Source organism: Papilio machaon, chromosome 22 (assembly GCF_912999745.1).
Source record: "Papilio machaon chromosome 22, ilPapMach1.1, whole genome shotgun sequence".
Lineage (NCBI taxonomy): Eukaryota > Metazoa > Arthropoda > Insecta > Lepidoptera > Papilionidae > Papilio > Papilio machaon.
This window is the reverse complement of record NC_060007.1, coordinates 3,023,188-3,051,113: the sequence shown is the minus strand read 5'-3', so window position 1 is coordinate 3,051,113 and position 27,926 is coordinate 3,023,188. Positions and strand designations below refer to the sequence as shown.

General features: G+C 31.3%; 1 protein-coding gene across 1 annotated transcript in view; it reads right to left on the bottom strand.

Moving 5' to 3' along the window:
- LOC106711116 (transcription factor SOX-6) overlaps nt 1-27,926 on the bottom strand; it is a 217,483-nt gene that overhangs the window by 165,056 nt on the left and 24,501 nt on the right. Inside the window, exon 2 of the mRNA XM_045683505.1 lies at nt 1,335-1,378. The gene's annotated coding sequence lies outside the window, so the exon portion shown is untranslated. The remainder of the gene's footprint in view (nt 1-1,334; nt 1,379-27,926) is intronic.

The following is a 27,926-nucleotide window of genomic DNA, read 5'->3' as shown; positions in this document are numbered from 1 at the left end:
CTAACAAGATACATTTCCACAAAGACAATGCGTTTGGTCATTTATTATTCAACCTTTGACCACGGTAGAAGGTAGACGTAGGGCCTTCCATATGCAATGAAGATGTTTAGGCTTCGTGGGAAGCGATTAGATAAAACGTAGGATCTATTATGGTGGGAAGTATTAGGAAATCGTATTCCTAGAAGATAATAATGATGAGGTTAGGATTTTGCAATCGAAAATATTGTTCACAGTCCACTTCCAAAACAACTATACACAACATATAGTTATCTCTGTTATCACAAATAGCATGAAAGAGATGATATGATATGCTTTTGTACAAGTTTTTCGACAATGTAAACTCAAAGTAATATGATTGTGTCACGTACGTATACGTTCTAAGTATTACGCCAGTGTATGTTTTTTGTTAACATATACACTAATGGTACTATAATATCACTTGTCTTGACGATTTATTCTTACTATGTGTTTCGACTGCAGTGACGTACTATCGGGGAAACTGGCAGTATTCCACCTTAAAAGTGACAGTCGTTTAAACGTATTGTAAGCGTTAGGAGGACGAAGCAGAAACAATAACCAATAGGACTAAGCTTTTAAATGTGTGTATACAAAAAATGGTCGGTTAGTGGTAATTGAGTAATTAATTTTTACTGTTATGCTATCGTTTGAGAAACTCACTGATACTTACTTGATTATTTTGTGAAAAGGGGCAGAGTCTCATTGCAAGGAACAAAGTCAATTTTCCTGTAAGTGGTACACCGCGAAAGATCCTGACTGTATACAATGCCATCTCTTTCATTATCTTATAGAAGCAGAGACAATAGGTCAATACAACTGTAATGACCATCGAAACATATATTTATATGTTATATAATATATTGTTTTTGTTTGTAATGTTATTCTTTCCGATCCATGTTTTGGTTAAAAAGACTTCAACGCATCACTTAACAAATGATGTAAATGTTATACATTTGTAAGTTAGAAATAAATTATGGTCATAAATATTTCGACAACAATATAATGAACATAAATGTCAGCACTCAAGTTTCTTTTTAAATAAAGTATACTTATTTATGTGTTCAAACATAAAAGTGACATAATAAATTTTAAAATGGTATCGACAATTACTTTCACAATACTATCTTTTGTTATATAAATTTAGTGAACAAGATACCAAATTTATAGTAATATTGTTTTAGATCGTAAATTAAATTGATGGACTATAAAATAACTAACTTCTTTACATATTGAGAATTTGCATCCATTGTTTTTAATATTTTGCCCTAAGATGTTGTGATGCTCATAGACAGTAGATATAAAATATTTTTTCTTACCTTACTATCAGCGAAGCTTAAGCATTTTCTTTTTGATCTCCTACCTGTAATTTAAAACAATTAGATAGTAAATAATAGGATAAAATAAAGCAATGTACATTTAGTAAAATAAAGTATGATAATAGGTGTTCTCTACATACCAATTCCAATTTTTTTATTTTTTTTAGTCGTTGTAATAACATTTTCATTATTATTTCCGCAGAATGGGAATAAAATTAGATCACATGAGATAATGATTTCTACTAAACTATATCTAGTTGTATATCTTTCTTTAGTGTATCTTTTTCAGCTTAACTCAATCATCCTAACTGAATATTGTTTATGCTTATTAGCTAACAATTTAAATAGATTAAAAAAAGGTTTTTATACATTTTGTGATCGATATATTAATATCAATTTCAAGACTTCATACATATCAAATTACATTTCTTTGAAGTCACGATTTGCAGAGATTAAAAACCATTGAAGTCAAATATCGAATTTAAATACGAATGAATAACAATACAAATAGTACGATATACAATAGTAATAATTCATTTTATAATAAATAAAATAGTAACTATTTTCTGAACAGTTTATCCATTACTAACAAACAAAAGTCTTTTTTTTAAAACATTGTTTTTTAACGAATTATTTATAGCGTAGCATTCATAAATTACACATTAAAAATTCCATTTTAATTAAAACGAGAATAAAGGATTCGCGATGACTGGCTTTTTCAAAGAAGTGTTGAAAGCCTTTGTGTATGAAGATAAAGGCAACTAAAATGATGCTTTTTGAATACATAAATTTACTTTTAGCAACCTGTTTGTTAACTTCGACCGCTGTGGCGAATACGTTTAAATAATTTCGATTTATTTAAATCGGTTAACGACATTGGCATAGAATGGACCGGTGATGATTAACTGTATAACGTAATTTAGAAAGTATAGATAAAAGAAAAATAATAATAATAAAATTCATGTCTCATAGTCTCTGCTAAAACTAATGACTCATCATCAAATTTGATAGTAATAGTGTTAGACGCCAGCAACATCAACATCTGTTGCATGAATAGGCCGGTGCAATATCACGAGCACACAGAAGACAGGCATGAACTTGAAGCAATTCCGCGTTTCGTCTGATGAGTGTGGTGCCGGAGGCCTAATTTTAGCTATCTTCCACTTCCCACCCTTTTCGTATTAAGAAAAGGATGAAAACAGAATGGGTATTTGTCGCAGGAGAGGACACATAGTAAGGGAAAATATTCTCTTTCCGTTCGTCCCCTCCACCGTTGATTAAAGGTAGGTAATAGTTAGAAGTAACTATTCTTTTCTATTAAGGAAAAATGCATATCTCATCTAAAGTTCGCCAAATAATATAACAACTTTTGTGCATACATGAAGAAAAAATACACAAAAAAAAGTTGACTTACATATTATCTTTTTGCGTAAAGCGCCATTTTAGCGTCCGGTATTTTACAACCCACCTTAATTGTGCAACTTTTTATGAATCGATATTTTTATTATCTATTCGCGATATATGAGTCAACAAAAGATTGGATAACAATGGATACGGAGACGGAAAATACAAATTTTGTTTGAGTCATCTTATAATGTAAACTTTAGTCGGCCTATAATATAGACTATGTCAAATTAGATTTTCCGTTGAAAGTTAATGATGAATGGTACAAAGCTTATGTTATAATATTGCATGGCTAAAAATGAACAGAACGTAAACCGTAATAGTAACTTAACTAAAATCTTTGTGTAAAACTTAACTAAAAACTTCATCAATTGCAACATAAATTTTAATGACGTGTTTTTGTTCTTCTTATTTTCTCTAATTCACCTTAAAATTAAAAATGAAAAATAAAACATTCCTTTGTTTTTTAACTGAAAAGTTGCTAGATTTTTGTCAATCCCACACTAAGGTATTGCAATCATCCAAATAAGCTCGAAGCTTTAGTTACTACCACAGGATCGGTCATCCGAGCGTTTACTTGGTAAGCAATTGTACACTTAATATTATTTAATTAATTAATTAATTAATCATACTAATATTATAAATGCGAATGTTTAGATGGATGGATGGATGTTTGTTTGAAGGTATCTCCGAAACGGCTGAACGTATCTTGATGAAATTTGGCACAGATGTAGAACATAGGAAGAACACGTAGGCTACTTTTTTTTAATTCCGCGCGGATGGAGTTGCGGGCTTCAGCTAGTTAATAATAAATTGCACACATTACATTATTCACTGCAACAATTTCCATCATCTAAAGGCAATTGAAATACGACACAAGTAATTCCTCATATTTGATTGACAGCTGATGTTTCTATTGGATAGCGCTGTTAGCCAAAGGTTATTTATTGACTGCTTATAAAATATAACCCATCCATTATAAAGTCGACAATAAAATATATTAAGATGTATCATTACTATATTAATACAAAAAAAAAGAACCTTGTGCCAGAAATGTATTTAAAAAAATTATAAGTTACGGATGGATACTTCCATGACAGACGATATTGATAGTCACGTAGACTTTAGAAAAGAAAGCTGGATCTCCGGAAACCAACGAAGAAACTCCACATTAATATCACTAAAATTAGTAAAAACAAAGTAAAGCTTATAGTATGAACGTCGGTTAAACCTAGGCAACGCATCTACAATTGCGGGTGTCTATGGGCAGCGGTTGCTTCGCTATTTCGGCTAGTTCAGGTGACCACTTGCTCGTTTACAAGCGTGTAATATAAAAAAAACATTTCCAAATGTAAGAATATGTGCAGAAACATATTGTCATCCCCCTCATTCTCTTTTATAAAATCGGAGATAACAATATATTAATGCAATCTATGTGTATCCTAAACGGCCCCACACAGTTATTAGTTAAGTTCATCCAAACTTAACCCGGACACAAAGTAAGTTCAATCAAGCGTAATGACGCAAGTAGCTACTCATCACTACGTTTTTTTTTCATAAACAGTAACCGCTTACGTCGTGTCATCGACACATTGTGTTAACTGTGTTAAGAGTTAACGACGTACTCGAATGAACCGAGTGCACTCCACCGATGGTCTCAATTACGAAACACAATGAGCAAACATTGACGATGCCTAACAATTCATACGAGATCATTAAGCCATCGATTTTTTTTTCTACGGAAAAACGCTTGTAATACAAATATCACTTAAAAAATGCAAAAGTTTTTTCCCAGACCTCAAGAATAATTTAGTGTTCTAACTCAGGGTAGTTCTTCGTCTACCAATGAAGCTTTTTTAACTATTAGATATTATAATTTAAAAACCTCTGATAGTTTACAATTGATTAAATTCATAGTGGCTTTGTATATTTTGAGTGAAACAATACAACACTGTATTTACTTATTCTTCCATACTTTACTATTATGCGGTTGGTTGGTTGACGATTCCTGCATAAGGTATCGTAAATTCAAGTCTTAAATCTTGTAGATAAGGTGGCAGAGATAAGAATGTATACAACATATCTTAAACCCGACTGGCACAACTTTCGCCTCATCCATTTTCATCAACAGTCAGTTAGCCGCTGTATTGGCGATTGAATTTTTATTACATTGAATTCTATCGCAGCAGAAGCATTGCTGTAATCTTTGACTATAGATAAACGGATTAGACCACGTACTAAATAATGTTTGTCATTTTTCTAGGGGTGTGAGTTAAATATGACAAGTACACATTGTGTATATTATGTAGACATTTACATCTTTCTGAAATTAAACTGATTCAAAAATTTACACACACAAAACGAACACTTATTTTTATATTGTTTGTTTTTATTTGAAAGAGGGGAAAGAGCGCGCTTGACAAGTCCTGTCATTTAGAAGTCAAAGGCTGTGATACTAAACCAGCGAAATACTTGAACAATTTAATGTGTAACATTTTGATTTGTCGTCAATTCAAAATGTCGTAAAATAAAGTCAGGACTGGACGGATGTAGTACCGTGATATATTAATGTCAAAAATAATATTAATAACTTTAAATCATATTCAGTTGGAACGGATCTTAGATAACATATCTAATACTTGTTTTATTTAAAGGATCAAGATAGAAATGCAACAACTTACAAAGTAAAATATTCAAACTATGTACAAAGTTTATGCGCATTTTGTTTTAGAGAGTTTTCCTTGATTTTAAAAATATTAATTTCTAATTCTTTTACACTTTAATTCTAAATGTTGAAAGAAACGTGTTTCGCTTATAATCGTACTCTAGCATAAAAAAATATAAAGTTCTTTAATTGCAATAACAGAATCAAGTACACGCATTGACTATTTTTCACTACAGCTGTTAAATTCCTTTCACATATTCCAGTTAATTGTGAAAGTTGCTTAAACAAAAGGCTGGTGCGGGCGAGGCACGACACTACGGTGGTCTCAACAATGGCACGACCACCGTAACGATTGTCCGAACACACAGCGTGTTTTCTTGTTTGCTTTGCGTCCAGAGGTTGTTTGTAATGTGGACAAAGCAAATATGTCCATAGTTCTGTGTTCACACGCGAATGGTGCGCAGTGCGAACTTAATTTCGTTTCGTGTGCTTGTCTGACATGTATTGAGTACAAATATTTGTGATGTACTTTGAAATGAATCGATTTTGTATTGATTAATCATTAAAACTTTCAATTTAACAGTTAAAAAATGTTACTAAAAACGTTTCTTAAACTCTAACTTTATAGTATGACGTAAAGGTAAAGACTGTCAAAACATATCAGACGGAATAACTTCACTTCGATACGACTAGAGACACGAGATATTAAGATGTAGTTTAGATATGATTTGTTCCCACAAAGTAATGCAAAAGCATAAGAAAACCAAAAGCATAATAAAACACTGTACAGTGCCATCTTTTATAATATGACATAAACTACTTTAAACTGCTCCCAAAATTAGTATCAAACTAGACTCCTGCTGAGTTTCGAAACATTCAGTTAGATGTTAAATCATTAATTCGCCTGAAACAACACATGAGTCCCACAAGACTTATAGCTTAAGACATTGCATTAATTATATCATGAAAATCTAAGCAGGCATCAAGAGTATACCAGTGTATTTGCACTGACAGATACTTAGCGGTCAAGTAAAGCCTCGACGGTTGGGGTCAGAGGCAAGGGCAGAGCCACGGGCGGTCGCTAGTGTTCGACGCACTCGTACACTAAAATAAACAACAATTATAAACGGACACTCGGCATTCTAAAAGTAAAGGTCACTAACCATTGTGCATCACAAAAAACATACGTCCATTATACGTTGACCTATGCTCCCATCGCTGGAATTCTATATATCTAATGCCTTCAATATATGTAGATACATATTTTATAGCTTGCGTAGTACTCTCCGTTGTTGATCAAAAGTGGTTTTCATAAATGGATCAATATTTATAATGTATACACACGAAGTTATAAATTGAGAAATGAGAATTGATTATTTAAAAATTTAAGCTATCAACTCTATGTTTTTTTCAACGTTACTTTGATAGTTGTAGTTTTAATTTTTATTTGAAAATAGATAAGATTATAAAGAAGAGATCATGAGATACGATATGTTCAAAAATACTGCAAAAATATTAGCTTAAGATTATTAAATTTACCAATCATTACTACACGCGAAGTAGAAAGTGACGTAACACAAGGTTTAGAAACATTGAAGAAGAAACTACTTAGATACTGTTACACCAAGTTTGCCTGAAGGCAGCCTCAAATGATACCATTGTGTTGAAATACCAGCGGCTTCCTTTTTAAGATACCATCAAATAAGTCTTCTCATAACATTGTGAACTCATTTGGCTCTAGCCAAGGCAAAGATGGAAAACAATAAGGCAAAATAATTCCGATTGTTCTGGATAAATTGTATCTTTAATTAAAACATGCCGTATTAAGTTTGCATTCAGTTTTCAATGTGATTATTCAATGAATAGAGCTAAAGCCTTTATTTTACCGTGAATTCCAGGCTTCTATTTTATTAATCATTGGTACTAAACACGGAAAAACCTCTTACTACTATGTAATCTTAATGGGGTAGTCAAAGATAACTACATTTGTTTTAAAACACGTTCCATCTTTTAGTACTATAGATTACGACGTGTGTCATATTTATTTTGAAATATTGTCAAGATTTTTCAGTGCTCCGACATCTGATATTCAGATCCGTCTTTAAAAAAACAGAGACATCAAAATGAATTGAATAGTATTACAACATCGTTTCATTTTAAACGACAGCACATTGGTTTTAACACAGAGATTTAAAACAAATTAAGGCGAGTACAACTATCTTTTTCTTAGTTATTTAAAATTTATAAATCGTTCGTTATTTTATTTTTAGAAAAACATTGGAATTCGAAGAATTGCGGTAAAAAGAGCAAAATAATTATAAATAAACGCTAGGCCTTTACGATGGTCTTAATAAAATAATAATCTTGATTGATTGCGTAAAGTAATTACACACGATTAAAGAAAACATGAAATACGGCGTTCTACTTAGTTATGTTTTTTACTGCATCATATTGAAGCGATTATAGGAGAAGTTAGTTATACAGCGTGTTCTAAGATCAAATCCTTCTTGGTATGAACGAGAACTAGTTGTGAAATTATTTGTAAATTAATTATTTAATCGGTCTTAATAATTCAGGACTGACTTTATTTCAAAATGAAGAAGAGAAACAAATAAAAAGATAGTTGGGACATGGAGAAAAAGACAGTCTTTCAAATACCATTTAGATTTAAATAGTTTATTAAAATTATAGTCCAAAGTTGAGGCTAACAGTTTCTGAAAAAAGTTCAAGTCTCAACTTTAGATTGTTTAATAAATAAAAAACAATTTCTCTGTAGCAAATGTATTAGAAACAATACAAATATATTTTGTAACGCTCCAATACACGTAAGTGCGGCCGTCTCTTGTTAAATTGGTAATGTGAAGTTTTAAAACCGGTGTCAGAGGTTAAGCATTATCTTATGTTAATGCATAGTCCGAAGCGGTGTAAATCAATTATGTTACGTGACCCATAGAGGTCGCAGTACGCCGCTTCGATTCCCGGGCGAACTTGCGCTTTTACACCTATTAGCGTTATGTAATCTTTTAGAATGCGAAATTACCGTTGAGCGTAAGATATTGTTATTTAATTGAAGGTTAGGTTAGAATTACGATCATTCACGTAAGCTTCGAATCTTCACGGTTGTAATCGCTCACGTATACTGGCAGGCACAAGTTTAATATTGTCTGGAATAGTAAAGTTCGAGCGTCCTAAGTACTATCGGGGAATCTGGTGGTTTCACCTTAAAAATACATTAAATCGCTTGAACGCAGCTTTTTAATGTGTCTGTATGAAAAAAAGGTCGGTCAGCGTTAAACACGTTTTACTATTATGCCGTCGGTTGCGCAACTCACTGATAGTTTATTGATTGTTTTGTAAGAAGGGCGGAATTTTCTCGTTGCAAGGAACAAGGCAATGTTTCTGTAAGTGGAACATCGCGAAAAACCCTGAGTGTACCTTTGTTTATCAAATACTAAATTATTTTGAAGTTTATATATCCACTGGTTAAACCTACGTCCTTTTGAATTGTAGTATAGGTTTCTGATTTTTTTACAATAATAGGTTGAGTTCAAATTACCGTAATTTTTTAGTTATTCAATTACATGAAAGTCGCATCCATGATAGTATATACTCTCTAAGTCAATCATTTCACAATCTCATTCAGTCGATCAAGGGTTAAAAAGATAGTCATTGCATAAATATTTTGAAACTGTTTAATAAAAACTTCCGTATTTGAATGTAAGTAGTCATAAAGATAATAAAACGGTAACAAAAGCTACCGGCAACGCTCGCTTCACATCGACGTGCTCCTAATCGCGCTGACTCAGCAATATACACTTGATAATCTAATTGTCAGATTGTATTCTGATTCGATGATTGTATAGGCGCGATGCTAGAAAGTATGGTCAGCAAAAGATATCGGGTAGTTATAGAATTTTCCTTGCTCTTTTGGTTAGTTGAAACTAAAAATTTTTTTAAAATTATTGGATATTTAATAAGATAGTAAAGATAAAGGTCATTTGAAGAATTGTTACTTTATTTTTGTAAATATAAAATTGAAGCGATTTTGCAGCCATTGCTAAAATTACTATAACAATGTTACTTAGAGTATAATTTTTTTAATCCTCCTTATAATTTATATTCTTATAAATTGCTATTAGGATTTAAGTGTTGGTTTAAGAAAAAAATTAAAGCTTGGAAATTTTTATAATGTTTTTTCTTTACCTATATTTTCTGACCGTACACAAATCGAAGTAAAAATCTACAGTGCATTTTAAGAACTTAACTCTGTAGATCGTAAAGACGTAGTAACAATTGTCAGAAATAATATGGTATTTGCCAATAAATATGTACGAGATTGATCAAGTTATAATAATATTGTCATTAGAGACTACAAGATGGAAAGCCGTCACTTTTTATGCCTTTTAACATTGAGATTAGTTTTTGTTGGGGTTTTGATTTTTGTTATTGTAACAAAGATCGTTAATGCTCGTTTGATTCTGTTCAAAGTTCGATGAACTGTTCACAATGTCGTTAGTCAGTGAATGGCTTCATGAAAGTTCTTTTGACGCAACTACGTTTAATTGCGTTTACGTATATTGTAGCTGTTGACGATGAGAGTTAGGGTTGTCATCCGCAATGTCTTATTAGTGTTCTAAGCTAAGTCTGAATTTAAGCAAAACATTTGCTACTTATTTATTTCATTATTTTTTATCGTATCTTAAAATACTGATCTTAAAAAGGAACCACACCTTCTTTAACTCCTGAGTACTCTGTCTCTTTTATATGTTAAGTTGCATGGCAAAATACATATATCTTGTGTAACATTACTTCTGATATATTGAAAAAGTTCGTAGTGTAGTGAATTCTGTAAACGAATTTACTCTGTTTAGAAATCTTGTTACGGTGTTCTAAAAATTTTATAATTTTGGCTACGAATTACGTTAATAGTATTGTATAATTTTCATACAAAATAGTTGAGCTAATGGTCAGAGATCATAACCAAATTGACGTCAAATAAATCACAATAAAACTGCGTCACCAGCTGAGAAACACATCTCGTAAGTATGATATTCAATTTGTTAGCAGAATGATGTTTGATTTCTCACTAGCGCTACGCTTAGTTTGACAATGGTGCAAGTCTAAAGCTTCTTACTGCAATCAAATAGTAAAAAAATACGTACATTGTGGCTATAACTTCCTAATATAAAAATATTTTCGGAAATACACACATTTTCGTAACGTTTAAGGTTTCATGGTCTGAAAATAATTGTGACAAATATCCTAGCAAATAATTCCAGAAATGCTACAGATAGTTTTAACAGATAATATTAGAAGACAAATAATATAATTAACTAATGCTTCATAATTTTGTAAGGCGTAGCAGTATTATATTTACCGCTTACCTAACCAGATTACATCTATAACAGCATTGCGTAACAAATAACTTGGATGATTTGAATTATTTAACTTTTAAATAAAAATCTGCTAGTCGCTTGTTGCTTGGGCCGACCTAACAGCTGCCCACTAGTCGGTGCAGGCATCAATCACAGCCGTGAAACAATCGTGCCAGCCGAGGTCAGGAGTTTTATATCGATGACAGATTGTCAGTGGGCACAACGATATTGGATGTAATGCGCACGTAATTTACGTGTCATGCCTGTTGTTTGAACACGCTTTTTGTTAGAATTTTTAGAGTAAGTTTCACCTAGTTTAGGTGGGTTTAAATGTAACCAGTAATTTGTGTACGATGTAAGAGCAATTACGATTTCACTACCGTGCAAGACAAAAATATTTAGTTGTCTAAATTATCTTACTAATATTATAAATAATGCGAATGTTTGGATGGATTAATGCATGGATGGATGTTTGGTACAAAGTACATCCATAACGCATGGAACTCGCTGAAATTTGGCATAGATGTAGACATAGTATAGAAGAACACATAGGCTAGTAAGAAAGTTTTTTTTCTAATTCCGCGTGGACGGAGTCGCGGGCGACTGCTAGTTGTAAATAAGCATAATAAAAATAGTATAAAAAAGATCTAAAAAAGGATAAAAATGATGCGATAATCTTTTAATAAAAAATAAAATAAAGATCAAAGTGTACTGCGTATGGTATTAAGGTCTTGGCACATGACACATAGGCTTACTTTGCATGCAATTGTAACAAAGTATACGAGTACACAGCAAGCAGAACGTGTAAGTAATCTATCGAGTTTAATGGTTGTTAAAATGTTCTCTAAAGCCAATGTAAGCATCGTCTAAACTATAATTACCCATGTCACTGGCATAAGAGCTTCGTAATTTGCAAGAAAATATTTTTATGGTCATCTAATGAAACTCAATTTCTTTTATGGCAATGCATTATTAAAGGAAAATGTTTTTACGACGCATAAAGTCACTTTACAATGCAACCTTATCGGTTTTCATTTATGACATCGTAAACAGAAGAAAACAATAAATTATACCCTAATGTGTTAGGTATACGCTTAGGCCACCGACAAAGCAAAAAAAAAAATTGCACGTTGCTTAGTAATTAACTTAAACGCGTCTAGAAATAATCGTCTAGTTATTACAATCCCTTTTTAAGATCGGCCGCCTACTAAACGGGACATATAATTAAAATAATAACGTGAGCCTACGCTTCTTCAAGAGAGTTATCAATTAGGTTATTTTTTTATAAGAATAAGGGACAAACGAGCGTTGGGATCCTTAATCAAAAATTTGTTGACTGCCCATGGACATCCGTAACACGGGAGGAACCGAAGATACGTTGCCAGCCTTCGAACAATACGTAAGCTGGCTTCTTGAAGAAAACTAAGTCGTAGCGGTTTGAAACTGCAAAATTTCTATATTGTTGAATACCAAGGTTATATTTCAAGGAAAGCTAAAAAACATGTTTTATGCTATGTTTTTACTAAGAACGCCATATAGTAAATAATACCTATATCTATATCTAAATTTTCCCCTAAACTTTAAATCGTTGTAATTGTCTCTCATTGCTTTTCCTTTCTGAAGTGAAATAAGTAAATTGAAATCTATATATATAAAAGAAAGTCGTGTTAGTTACACCATTTATAACTCAAGAACGGCTGAATCGATTTGACTGAAAATTGGTGGGCAGGTAGCTTAGAACCAGGAAACGGACATAGGATAATTTTTACCCCGTTTTCTATTTTATTTTTTATGCCGCGCGGACGGAGTCGCGGGTAAAAGCTAGTAAGGGATAAAGTGTCGATTCTTGTTTAAATTGGAAGATTTTTCTATCCAAAAACATGTCTGGTTTAATGTAGTTGCCGTTGTAATGGTAAAAATAATTGTCGTCAGTTACAACGAAACGCGGTCTTACCGTAATCATGAATAGCACTTTTTCCATTGAACTTTCCTAACCAGTTATTCGAACGGAGACGAGTCACAGCCTCTTGTAGTCTTATATAGGTATTCTTAGGAAAGATGTGTGTACACACTACATTAATCATACTTTCATTTGTCTAGACGGAGCAGCATTAGGCTTGTACCAGTTTCAACACAAGGCAGATGGGTGGAAATTAAATGATTAATAGCGAAATTAATGTTCTACTTGTTTATTGTGCTTATTATATTCGTAGATGTATTAAGCAAAGAACTTGATGTTTTGTCAATTATTATTATTACAGTATTATTAATGATTAATCTATAGTTCGCTTAAAATGATAAACTAAAATAAAATTAGGCGATTATTATTCGCAAACAATATTTATTTCAGTTCATAAGCTCATAGCCCAAGTGTGCCACAATATTTATTTCATACAAAAATAATAGAGCGAATTACCTACCTATAACTATTTTGAAATAAAATTGAGCCAATTTTTATAATCAAACTTAAAATGCATGTGTTAAAATCTTTATCGCATAGAAGCAGACGAGCTGTTAGCATACAATTTTTTTTCTCAAAACATTTATTCTTAATAGAGCGAAGTCTCTAGTAATTTACTTAGAATATACAAAGATCAACTCACTTCCAGTGGCTCTATAAGTTCGCACTAGAGCTAATCAAGTGAGAACAGCTCGTCATACTACTTTCTACATATTTTTTTTACACCGTCCACTCTGCAGTTGTCTCGTTTTAAACAAATGAGGGAAGCTTCTATCTATATATAGACATTAAAAAGTCTAGGACAGTAGTAATCAGGAGTATTACGAGCAGATAGTTAATAAGACGGTGAACTTATTAATTGTGTAACAAAAATTTAGATTAAGCAAAAGAACTCTAAAATATTTAAGCTTTTATATTTTACAAGCCTTTTCGGAGGAGTACGGGAACGAAAACTGTGACACGAGAATTTTATATATTAGATTTTAGCTTACATTTTCATAATTATTTTAGCTTTTCATGTTTTATTTTTAACAAGAGATATGAAAAAATCTTTTATACAATAAAAGATTTTTTATCAAGATTTTATAAAGATTTAGATATTAGCGATATACCACTGTCTAAATGTATATAAAGCGTATGTAAATAAATATCTATTTTTATATCCTAAAAAGATATAAAAATAGATATTTATTTGCGCGGGAGTAAAGTGAGGTTGGCTATGAATAGTTTGCATGTACTGCGGGACCGGTTAACTGTGTTGTTTGCTTTGTTCTGAAACGTATAAATAAACTTTATCTTAAGACCAATCTTAAGATCGATTGAACAAATTTGCAACAAACTCTGTAAACAATACATTATTGTAATATTTAACACGAGTCTTGAATCAGATTTGCAATTGTTAACATCTTTGGCCAAATTCAAAACGTTAACCTTGAACGGAATCCTAAAAATTAATTAAAAACGGCTACACTCACGTATAGTTACTACAGTAACAGTAATACGTGAGTTTAGCCGTTTTTAATTACTTCATAATTTATAGACCAAACAAGGCTAAATAACTTATTTCGTTAGGAACATACTGAAATTCATAGTAAATCAACACTAAGGTTCTCTCAACACTCAACAGCCATCAACTACTCTGAGTATGACAGATAAATGTATTACGTAATTTGCCTTCAATATCACAGGAGTAAATCATATTGTATAACATATTTGTGAAACTAAGAAAGACAATAAATAATAAGAGATATTCAATTTGAAACAAGACGACGTATCAAGTGGCAATAATTCATTGAAATTGAATCACTCAGCTTTGTACGGCTTCCTAGAAGTTTGACAGCTCAGTCGTTAAAAACGTTGGCTATTAAATGACAAGACCTGTAAAGCGCGAGTCTTCCCTTCAGTCAAATAAAAACGAACAATAAGCTAAACTTTTTTTATCATGTGTAAATTTTTTAATCATTATGCTTTCATAAAGACATAAGTGTCAGAAAAGAGAAAAGTAGCAGAATGTATTTAGTATAAACGTCTGCTTAGTCCGTTTCTATATAGTCAAAGCAGCTCAGTCGTTAGTTAAAGAGATACAATTATTAAAACATTCCATTAATAGTTACCGTTCGGTAGTCGAAAGACAAAAAAAGATAAGTTTAAATATGTTAGTGTAAGAGTATTTGATTATAGTGCTCAATTAAATTGCTTCGCAAAATGGTATTGTTGAATACTAAAGTGGTCTTGATGTATAAGATATTTCTCTACGTTTAATAATTGCAATCAAGAAGTTTTTGTAGCATAGAGATTGTTATATTTTTAGTTAAATCTATTTAGTCTTATATAAATTTATACACGAACTCACACAATGGTAATTGTAAAAAGAAATAAAGTACATAACTTGCGATTTGTCAGATTTCTCTTGTCTGAATATACTCGCAGATATATGTACATAAATAGTTTAAATCGTGATCTTTGTATTTTTTATATTTTGGTTTAAAATTCAAAAAAATTTTTTACAATTAAATAAAATTATCCATTTTAGTTAGTCAAGTATATAGTACATTGGGTAACTACCAATTAAATTATTTTGTGATTTTTTATAACTTAAATGAATACTATAATTACAAGCTAAGTCTAATGTCATCACTTTCAACGGCTACCATACTAAACAATTTGTTTTTATTATGGGGCGATCCCGAGATGTTTATCTGTGGACAAATCGTCGTGTGTACGGCACGCACACCAGCGCGCACGGCCTGGTGAGAAACTAACGCACCTGTACCGGTCGACCTGCCCGTTATAGTGTTGTAATATTACATCGATATATCAATATCGAAAAATACAAATCATTAATTAATGAAAAATATTATAAATCCTGTAGACTGATCTCCTGAGTGTTGGAGAAATAGATTTTTATTAACAATATATCTTTATTTTAGTTTATATGCAAATAAAACATCAAATTAATGAATCTGTTTTATAACGAAGGTAAAAATTGTTAATGATTCAAATTTTAATTAGTAAAGTTGTTTTTTTAAATATATTTTTTTTTATATTTTTAGGAATGTACTAGAAATATTTTGAAAATTAAATCAAACAATTTATTAACACCTTTAATTGACATATTTGTGGTGGAGTTTGTCACTAAGTAAAATCCTTGATGTATTTTATATCTGACAGGATCGGTCTATTAAATTAATATATTTATATTGCACTTAATATGATGTAATAATAATATTGGTATTTAAATTAAATTATCGATGTCGATAAATAACAGTGTAGTGCCTAGGCCTCACGCTGTGCCGGCCGTTCCATCGGGGCCCGTTCGCTTCACGACTCACATCATAAATCACGCACTAATAGCCGGTAAACTCATTCGCTAATCCGAATCGAACAAGTACGGGATGAGCTTACATTGCGCTCGAGCTGCTGTTCACGATTATTTTTTAATAGCGTTACTTTAACCTAAGTTATAACCGTTACTTATTAACATATATATTAGCTAAGTAAATTATATGTTTCAAGTTTTAATGAGCGGAATTAACATTGGTCTATAATCACTTTTTAAACACATTGAAATGGACTTCTCATCTTGGTTTTCAAAATTTTCTGATAAAATAAGCCTTTTTGTCTGAACCAGATTATAATATACGACATTTTACCTATATTCTTATAAACTAATATAATTTTAAGATTATTATACATCTTTGGATTCATAACATGCATGCTTTGCTTATGAAAAGTTTGTTGCTCATGTTTGATATTTTCTGGAGAAAAAAACATGTATTTTCTATTTTAATTCAACATTATGTTACGCGCTTGTACTTTTTGTACATATTCATGAAATATTTTTTAGAAATATATTCAATATATGAGCATTTAAAAATTATATTAAATCCGTCCGCTTTAGCATTTTATTGGTTTAAATTAGGTTTTAATTTTAATCTAATGGCTTTCACTAGAAATAACCTACTTTTTTACGAGAGGAGATGAAATTAATTATCAGCCATTTCATTCAAGTACGAACGTAGCGTAATAACCTTCTGCTCTGGAATACTACGCACTAAATTAAATATGGACTAAACGATTGTTTAAATTTATAATAATGGGGATCTGATTAGTAAGATGAAATATTACAATTACTACGTTATTTTTTCCTCTAGTTTATTTTGCGCGGCAAATGTTAAACAGGATTTCGATACATTTATATCTAAATGATACATTAATGACGACCATTTAAAGCAATTTAGAACATATGAGTCAGACTGAAGTGACTAACATAATAGCTACTAAGAAGTATAAGCTTATAACGTCTTTTCAGGTTACTGGGTTATTTAGTACCGCTGCCAGTTCGTATGATTAACAAAAATTACAATTTGATTATATAATGTATCACGTACAATAGAACTTGGTGACAAAAACAAATGACTCTATTGGCTAATCCAATTTAGGTACATGAATAAATTGTTTTGTGATTTTTTATTTATTTCAAATAAAATTATTTAATAATAAAAAATAGATCTACGCTTGACTTATTTTTGCTCACAAATTTGTGAAAAGAAGTTACGAACATTATTCATATATTTACTTAAGTATTTACGCAGTAAAAACATTATCACATATGTAAAGTTTATTGACCTCAATGTGTACGTTGGAAAATCGTATTCATACCGCACCTCGAATGTCAATGGCGTCTACTTTAGTACCTTTATATCTTTATATTTATACTTAATATACAGCTCAGTTAAATTTTAAATGACACAGGTTTGTTGTGACTCATATTATTGAACTAAGCATAATAAACTAACTAATCTCGGTAATGATTAGAAATGAATAAAAAAATATACGAAAACTCTGTATCAATGGTGGTAAGTTGTTAAAAAAGTAACAAGTACGACTAATTGTAATATTATTGTCATAATCTGGAGAAGAATACGAATTGAATATCGTCTAGTCAAGTAAGTCTTTTAGTAACAAGGCAACGTAAATCTTCGAAACTAATATTGTATCCTTGTGTTGCGAGTATCGCGTTGTGTACGCACAACTTTGAATCGTTGCTACGAGTCGTCTGTTCGATTAGTAGCGACTACATTTTAACTGTATAGATTTGCTTCGCCATCTTGAAAATCGCAACGACTTTTCTGTTACGATGTTAACAAACAGGTTGCGAGCGATTGATTTTAGAATAAAGAATAAAATATCAGCGACGCCTGGCTATATACGAAGCTTTATGACATTGCATCCCTTAAATCGCTTAGCGACCAAAACTGCTGGATTTCGAAGATTTAATGTAATACTAAAAGCCTTGTGTACAAAAGGCCTAATGTTCGCGAAAAATCATTCGATCTTCCTGTCTGTCTGGCAAAAACAATAATAGGCGGTTGCTTTTATATCCCAATATTAGCACTAATATAGTATAATAAAAAGTAAGTAATGTAATTTAAATTACTTTACTTAAGCAGTGCTTTTATCTATAAATCTCTCTTCGATACTTTAAAATATTTATGTTGATTTTTGAATAAAAAAACGCATTACAGAAAGATCATTGTCCACAAATACGCAAATTATACAAAGTTTCTATTAAAGTAATAATACTTGCAAATCAGTTTCAATATTATTATTACTTAGAATTATTTTAAAGGAAGATAGGGCACAGATATATGACCAGTATAATTTTTTCAAATAAATTTTTTACTAGCTTCATTACGATTGCTAATCAAATTAAATTTTACGATGTAATAAATATCAAATTACCCTTGCAAAGTGTCCGACAATTATGAAGATTTACTCAATAGTAGGTAGGTACTCTAATTTATTTGAAGCTTAGATAGTCTGTCTAAGATAAAAGATCCTTCCTACACAGTAGAACGGGAATGACCGGTCGGGTTTGTAAAGTATAATGAAAAATATCTCTCCGTTTCCACCGTAATCACATTGGACATTGGAAACTGTTAGCTGGTGTTCATTGATTGAGACGATACGAGATTTTCATTCATTCTATTATTTACAGGATACAAAAGATAAAAAAAAAGAAGAAAAGCACTAAAGCATTGACCATTCATTTTCTAGCAACTATCAAAAGTATTCAATCTTGTTTTAAGTAAAAATTTAAAAAGTTATTTATAAATCTGTATTATAGTAGACTTCAGGTCATTACAAAATTAATTATGAAATTAAATTTATAGGCTTACAAGGACGTCAAATACAGAGCCTGTAAACCAGATGGTAGTTGTCACTTTCGTTTAAAACTAGTTATCGTACGCTGGTTTCCCTGCGTGGGCGGGTGTTACAGCGCGTTTGTGTCGCGCTACCCGTAATATCGCTTATAAAAGATAAGAAAAATATATATAACACTAAATATTCGTCGATTGGACTGGTTTATGAAAGCAATTCGATTGATATATCTAATCATTGTATATTTAAAGATAGTCTATTTGCATATTATCTGTTTAAATGTAATAAAAATTTATTTCTTCATCATTGCGTATACGAATACGGTCTAATGTATTTTACTTTTACTGAATAATAATTTTGGAATAACAAAGAAAGCTAATATTTGAGGTTAATTGAAACACTGCATATTAAGGTAATATATTTTAGAAATGTTCTTTGTCTTAAACATCGTAACATTTCTCAATACAATTATAAATCAAATTACTGAGAAATCAAATCTAAAGAAACCACAGGATTAGTTCCTGAATTAATCAAGCGTGTCGGATAAAAATTACTAGACAAACAAATATTTGACGTTCAAAACAATCGCAAATGCAATGGACACGGGTAACAAATCGGGCATTAAAATAATTACGAATCGCTCCCCGGTTATAATTGGCGGTTGTTGCGCGAGACGCTTACATCGCGCGGCGAGCTGCGCCTGCGCACGCGTACCTGCGCTATCAAATAATAGTGATGGCCGTATCATCGATAGCATAATTTTGAAAAAGATTTTTTTTAACAATTGCTTTAAAAAATAATATAATTTAGCAATAGTTTCAACTTTCACGAAAGTAATGATAAACATATGTTTTGATAAGTCACACTGATCCAGAGGACATCTTATAATTACTATACGATATTTATTGCCCACAGCTAGTGTAAACCAAACCTACAGCGACATTGAAAAATTTAAAAAAAAACGTGGAATCCCGTTTGTTTTGCTACTAATACGAATTCGGTATTTATTTTTACTTTGAAAGTTTACATTTCTTCATTTTTACTCGTACCTGACTACTCGTAATACATCACTAGGAATATTCGTAGCTAAAACGTATATCCATAGTAAATGATCAAGTTACGTTCCTCAGTTCCTGAATTTAATTGATTGTGGATTCTTTTACGAAATATAAAGTTTATCGATTTGCACACGTATATTTTGCAATTTTTCATGGCTGTTATTATTATAGACTCTAATGAACATATACATATAATAGAGAATACTTAAATAATTTTGTTTATAAATGTTACGAGTTTTCAAAGCGCCTTTTATTTGGTAGTTAATCGATGATACTAATTGTTTTTCATTGTTTCTTAAGACAATTAAAATGTATTTCTAGACCACCATAAGATATTTAATATTATATTTGTTTTTGTAATTATCGATGGTATAATTTTGTGAGTTTTATTTTATAAATATTAACATACGGATTTCAATGTAATCATAGTTATGGAATCGTATATTTAGCGACAAACCCGTGTACAAAAAAGCATATTTGCCGTAACATATAAAATTTATGAACATAACACAATACGCATTTGTAGACACTAACTTAATTCGATTTGTAACCGATTAAGTTGGTCGGTATCTCTATGACTCTAACGCAAATATAACAGTGCGTACTTAAATAAGTTGCCTGATTTATTTTATCAGAGTACATATATAAATATTTCACTTAGTTGTGTTATACAGGTCCGGGATAGTATAAACATCGTTGGGCCACATTGTACGCCGGTCCAAATGGTAAGGTTCGCGCTAAACATTGATTTTACGACACACTAGCGGTTTACACTTTCGTAGTATACGATTATTGGAAGAGACTGTTATAATAGTGATGGCCGTATCATCGATAGCATAATTTTGAGAAAGAATTTTTTTTTTTTTTTTTAACAATTACTTTAAAAAATAATATAATTTAGCAACAGTTTCAACTTTCACGAAAGTTATGATTAGTATACGATATTTATTGCCCGCAGCTAGTGTAAACCAAATCTACAGCGATATAGAATTTTTTTTTTAAAACCGCGGGATCCCGTTTGTTTTGCATTGAAAAAAAGAAGAAAAAACGTGTCGTTAAATCATTGTTATTGTCCACGAATTCGGTATTTATTATTTCTTTGAAAGTTTACATTTGTTTCATTTTTACTTGTACCTGACTTCTCGTAACACATACACTAGGAATAAAACAGAACAGTTATAAGAAAACTAATATTCACAAAGGTGACATATTGTACTTAAAAGTTGGTGGCACAGTATCAGCTAGTGTGTAGTTTTTAAAAGACTTTGGATCACTTAAAATTAGGCAAGGCTTTTTACGTTTTCCCGTTATTAAAAAAAAAATGGCGGATTGATTAAAAGTTTTTAAATGAGCAAATTAATTTATTTATCATCGCTTTTAGAAGTTATAGATCTTTGTAAATTGTATTCGCTTGTTCGTAATACATGCTCCTATGACATCACGCCTTTGTACAGATAGTGTGGGCAGACAAAAGCTTAAATGTACTAGGCGAGAATGTATTGACATGTTCAAGTATACTATTGCGCGCCTATTTTGTGGATATGGCATAATTTGCATTCGTAATGGAGAACAAAAACGGCTTGCGTATATTAGATAAGCTTGTTATCTTTATAGTTTTAGTCACTTGAATATCAAGTTATAGTTTTATGCTTATTGTGTAAAACTTGATATATGTATAATATATTAAAATAATAGTTACACAAATTAAGCTTTTTACATAGTAGCCGCTGTAAAAAACTTAATGTATTTAGGTTTAGTAGATGAAATATTTGATGTTGCCGCTTATCGTTGAAATCCTTTAAACTGTGTTGATTTTTAGATAATACTTAAAGTAAATATTCATTTTGTTCCTTAACCTTCTTGCCATTTTAATTTATTGCCACTTTATGTTCCTTTGTTCTTAGTAATATAAGGAAATGTCATAAGGTTTCTTAAGATCTATGGTCAATGTGAACTTTTTCTTAAAGCTTTAATTACTATGTCTAACCTGTGTGAACTCTCGCTTATCCAGTTTCCACTGTAATTGTTTTTTTAACATAATGATAAAGAAATAATTCATATAAATCAATTCTGTACTCTTTACTTTCCTAACTAAATAGTAGACATTTTTCTGTTATCAGAACATACCGTAAAACGAAAACCATTTTTTAAGAATTAACTAAATATATTACATTAAAAACACAACTCACATAACTGATTTCACTGATAAGCTTCAGAATGCATTACGTGGGCGTAAGATGTTCTGATAAGCGCCTAAACTATCTCTAATCTACAACATTAGAAATAGAAACAATTAAAAAACACCTGACTAACAAAAGGGTGCATATAGACTAGTGTTAACATTCCGATGCGGCCAACGAACGTATTAATAAATTGAAAGGCCCATTAAAATCCTAAATGTCGTTTATCATGATCGAGATTTATGATAAGTGGTCGAATGACAAGATTGAGACACAGTCGGTCGGCGCCGTCACCTATGACGAATGTTCTATGTGCTTTTTGGCAAGTGGCGAAAGTAATTTGTCCATTGATCTTGTCTGTTGCGGAATCGCCTATTGAGCCTCTATTTATACGGACAAATTTAGCTGACTTGCCTGTCAAAATACTTTGATGTGTCGATGCCTAATTTGTTGCTTGGAAAGTTTTTATTGATATTATTTATGACTTAAGAACTTTAACAAATGATTTACATTTGCCTTTTTTAAATAAAAACTTCGCTAATGGCTAATCTACGTCTTTACCAAATTTTATCTAGATATCATAGTAAGAAGTATTCTTCAGTAAGATAGAACATGTAGATTACTAAATTAGATTTAAAAATAAAAAAACATACTTGTCTAAACATTCACTAATATTTAATAAAAGCCGCACTTAGATTTGTTTGGTCTGTAAGGGAGAATTTTAGTAAATACTAAAAGTACTGAACGAGTTTACAATACCTTAAGCCTAAACCAATTATCAGAAAGTCGTTTGAATTACTTAATCAATAGATTAATTATACTAAGTGTTCACTAAGGTACGCTTTTAATGATCTTTAAACTACTCTCATTACAAAAGCATGTCTTAATAGGTCAGTTACGTATACTTAAACAATGAATTTACCAATTGTTACAACTGTTGGTCATAGCTAATGGCATGCGGAGAGAGTTGCTACCGGTACGGCAGGTGCGGTTTCCGATCAGATTGTAAGATGCGATGCCGTAATCAGTGACGTTTGTTACTCTGTCTGACCTCTTTAGCGTCCACGATTTATCTCTTGTCTCGAAACAATGCCGGCCTTTGTTTAAACATCGTCGTTCACAGCGTATTTATGACTGTCGTAGACAAAATTTAATGTCCATTATGTACCGTTCTCATTCATTGGATAGGTGCGATAATGGATTAGTGTTATTTATGCACGTTCTAAATTTGTTATAATGTTAAGAGTACGCTTTTGTATTACATTCATGCATCTTTATACTTTGAATTATTCTATAATGGTTTTGGCATAGCGTTTTTTTTATGTTCTGTATTTTGATACTGTACTACATTATGTCTGCAGAAATAACTTTTTCTTATTTTAATAACATATTTAACAATAAACAAAATTCAAAATAATAAAATAAGTAGAGTTAATCTATATCTATTAATATAAAAGAAAGTCGTGTTAGTTACACTATTTATAACTCAAGAACGGCTGAATCGATTTGACTGAAAATTGGTGGGCAGGTAGCTTAGAACCAGGAATAGGACATAGGATAAATTTTACCCCGTTTTCTATTTTTTTTTATTCCGCGCGGACGGAGTCGCGGGTAAAAGCTAGTTTCTTATAAATATTTTTTTAGCAATACATATTGTGTTGTCTTAAATGATTATTGGCAACGATAATACTTTGTAACATTAAAATTTTACCGCCCAAAAATACGTTGTCATCCTCTTCTCTCTTTCAAGAAAACAGAGATAAGAATAATATGTTGTTGCGAAGATGTTTCGATGGCGGAGATTCATAGTTAAGAAGTTGACGACATTACAACTATCTTTAGATCTAAGAATATGAAAATCCCCATGTTTTTATTACGACTTAAAATATGTTTAATTTACGACATTGTTATATCGTTGCTTGACAATAATTTGAAATATATGATAAACAATGTTTGTTCCTAAATAACAAACGAACATAAATTATTTTAAATTCCCTAATCATCAATTCAATATCTATCACCGTTATAACAAATTCTAAACGTTTATTTAAACGACCTTGGCTTAGTTAAAAGAAAAACCGGTAAAATCTCTCGTTTTGCTTTAACTGTCCACATATCAACAATGAACTCAATGTCGATAACTATTAACGATTCGTTTCGTAAAATTAATTCAATACAAAGCTTTATTTTAGTTAGTCGATTGTCGATTCGAATCGGTGAATCTGAGCCGTAAATCGAATGAGATTAGCTACCAAAATGTATTGTCGATTAATCACTCGAATCGACAATGCTGTGTGCTTTCTACTCGCTGTGGACAAAACGGATTTCACCTCGATTAGGTTATTTATATGGGCCGGTAAAACAGGTGTGTGGATGCGTGAATATACAGGATGTTCAAGTTGATTACATTAGAAAGTCGACATTTAATTCATCTCAATATTAACCGAGAGCTTTTTGTATGTTATAAAAGTTACTAAGTTGGATAATTCGTGTATAATTTAGTAACTATTAACTACTGATGACTATCAAATGATGGACCGTAACAAATTACATTTTATGAGTTAGTTTTATATTGTGAATTGAAATTATTTTTTGATTTATTAAGGTTACATTGATGTTGATAAACTTTCTTTTTTAATTTTATCAGATTTTTTTATGACATTAAAATTCTCGTAGTTTGAATTTGCAGAAGAAATCTGCATTCATGCAAGTCAAAGTTTACGCTGCCCTCATTCTAAAAATTATTTTCAGATATTCATCAAGATATCTACATCGAGAAAGCTTTTAACTGAAACTATAAACAAAGCAACATCCTATATAAGGATAGACAGCGTTGTCTATAGGAATGTTATTAATTCGGAATTTGTTACAGCCTATACTTAAATCTCGATATCGCCGTAAAGCCTTCCCGCATAAATATGAATACATCACTATCTCTTAGTGTTGTACCGCGCGTCGACGTGAGGAAAAACAACTTAGATAAACTGAAGCTTAGTTGTTATTCTTTTAAATTTGACGCTTATCACCTCATAAGCTAAGGTAGTTTGTCAATGCCTAAAATTAAAAATCAATTTTATTATCTTATACAGTAGGTTCATTTTGTGAGTGTGGGAGATAAATGACTACAGTTTGTGAGTATTGGAATAAATCTAGAACTTACGAAATCTAACGATTTCGTTGACAGATGATTCACAAAATCATTTCTATGTCAGATGTATCAGAGCTCTATTTTTTATCTTTACAACATACGTTATTTTAATTTTAGAAAATGTTTTGCGATAAAAATGTGACAAGGTTTTTTTTTTCTGTGGATAAAATGTTGTCTTGAGCTTTTTCGTTAGAAAAAAAATGTTTTCTAGAAAAAAAAGCCTTGTCTCATCGTAAAATATCGTGTAGTTAATAGACATATTTTACACCGTGGTTTAAACACGTGTACACCGACAATAATCGCAGCTTACGGCGGTCGGAGAAAAATGTTTTTGTAATCGATTCGTATTGGTTACTGTCGATTTCGTAGCCACGTACAAGCCGGCACATAAATTTCGTTTATAGCTTTTATTAATCTCCGAACAATGGATTAATTTCTGTGAGGTCAACGATCAGAGATGAGCGGTGGCTTGGGTTTTGTTAGGAGGAAAAGTGATACGAAGAAGTATGACTAACGTGTAGGTTTACAAAAGAATGTTGAATCACAAAATGTTGTTTAAATCCGTTTTGCTATCGTCTCTTATTTAAATAACGTTTTATCTTATTTTTTGTTACAATTAGACTTATATTCTACAATAATCCGACAGTTTCAGGTATATCATTATAATTTAAAGACTGATGGATTCGATTTTGATATGTCGTTAACTTTTGTAGTTGCTACATTTCATTGCTTATTATCATAGTGAATTTTATTAGAAGTTTATGTATTATAAAAAAATAAACTGTTTGGTTTTTTTACTTTATTGTTAACAAGTTATGTTTTATTTAAAAGTTTTGGATCTTTGATCCGTAAGTCAAGATCTGGGCAGGATACAGTTGAATATAAGAAACTATGCGCTGGCGCAGCATTTCGTAATAAAAGGATTTGTCCCGCCGATTATGAGTCACGTCACATGTGAATGCAAGCCGACGAGTTTTGCGGAGAAAAATCTCGCCTCGTGCGGGTTTCGTAAGCGCGGGAAGTGGCGGCGATGTTTGCGCAAACGCGTAACTCGGATGTCGGCTATTACGTCCCCTGGCTATGCTATGTTTAGTACGGGCAAGTAACTCAACTGGATGCATTGTATGAAAATAATTATCAGGATAGACTTAATCCATGCAGATACCCTGTTATGTGAAATGTAACAAAGGTTTTAGGATTGCCGAAAATTGTTTTATGCCTGAATTGATTTCTTCGATTTATTTAAAAAAAAAAATGTCTTTTTATCATTGTAGGAGAATTTTGACTACAGTAAGCCCTGAAATGTTAGAAAGTAGTTGAAATATTATTAATAATAAAGTATTTTGCATCAAAATAATAAAATCAAAATAAAGTGAAATCCAAGAAATCGTATAAATTATTATTAACTAATCACATAAATTTCGTAGATTAAATCTGAACGCTCATTCGCGAAAGTAGTTATCTATTAATTGTTTAAATAATCTTTAAAATTCCCCTTCTGTGTGATGGTCAATTGAAAGATAATTGTTTGAGTTGTTAACACTTCGATATTTGTTGACATATTATGAGCTTATCACATTCAAATTTTTAGCCAAATAGATTTAAGATTATGTCATGTATAACCGCAAATTTCTACTGTCGAATCCCGTTTACAAAATAGTTATTTTCTTTATTCACAATTCATAAGATTGAATTTTAATATAAAGGAAATGTAACGTTATCTGTTAATGGTCTACAATTTGTTGAATGATTATAGACAGAAGAATGAAAGAATTAGCATAGTAGACCAAAAAGTAGATAAGAGTTTGTTACTAGAGCTTAGCAAAAATCTCAATAGTTTTTACACCAAAATAACACAACAGTATAATCAATATCTTCTTACAAAAAGTTTGAAATGTGATAGTGACTTTAATTCATCGGGCGAGACAATAAAAACAAAACTCAAGTCCCCAGCCGGCCATTCATATGAACCGTGAAAAGATAACGAGTCTATATAAAAAAAAAACTATCAGTTCAGATTGACATCTGTCCAACGTACTGCCTTCTTACGCTTGGTTGGACAAAATCAGGTATTACAATTAAATTAAAAATCACTCACGCAAAGTAATTAGTTAAAGAAACATCTGGTACCGTTAGCATAAAACACAAAGCGTATATTTTTTAATCTTAAATATAAATACAATAATAAAACTTAAAGTACTTAAATATAGAATAAAGTACTGTAAGTAAGTAAATAAGTACCTTTTGTTAACGCCTGCTCGAATTATTCAAAGTCTAGTTAGAGTTTTTCTATATCTAATATATAAAATTCTCGTGTCACAGTTTTCGTTGCCATACTCCTCCGAAACGGCTTGACCGATTTTGATGAAATTTTTGTGCATATTCAGGAGGTCTGAGAATCGGCCAACATCTATTTTTCATACCCCCCCCCCATTTAGTTTTTTTTTTAACTGCGCGCGGAAGGAGTCGCGGGCGACAGCTAGTGTTCATATAAATATTTTATCAAAATTTCTAAATTAACGATGCCTTTTAACTCTTGTCATAAACTTACTCTTATAAAATATCCGATAGTGACATTATTTGACTAAAATCCCATCTTTGTAGAGAGTCTTAGAGCTATTTTGATCTTGAAGATAA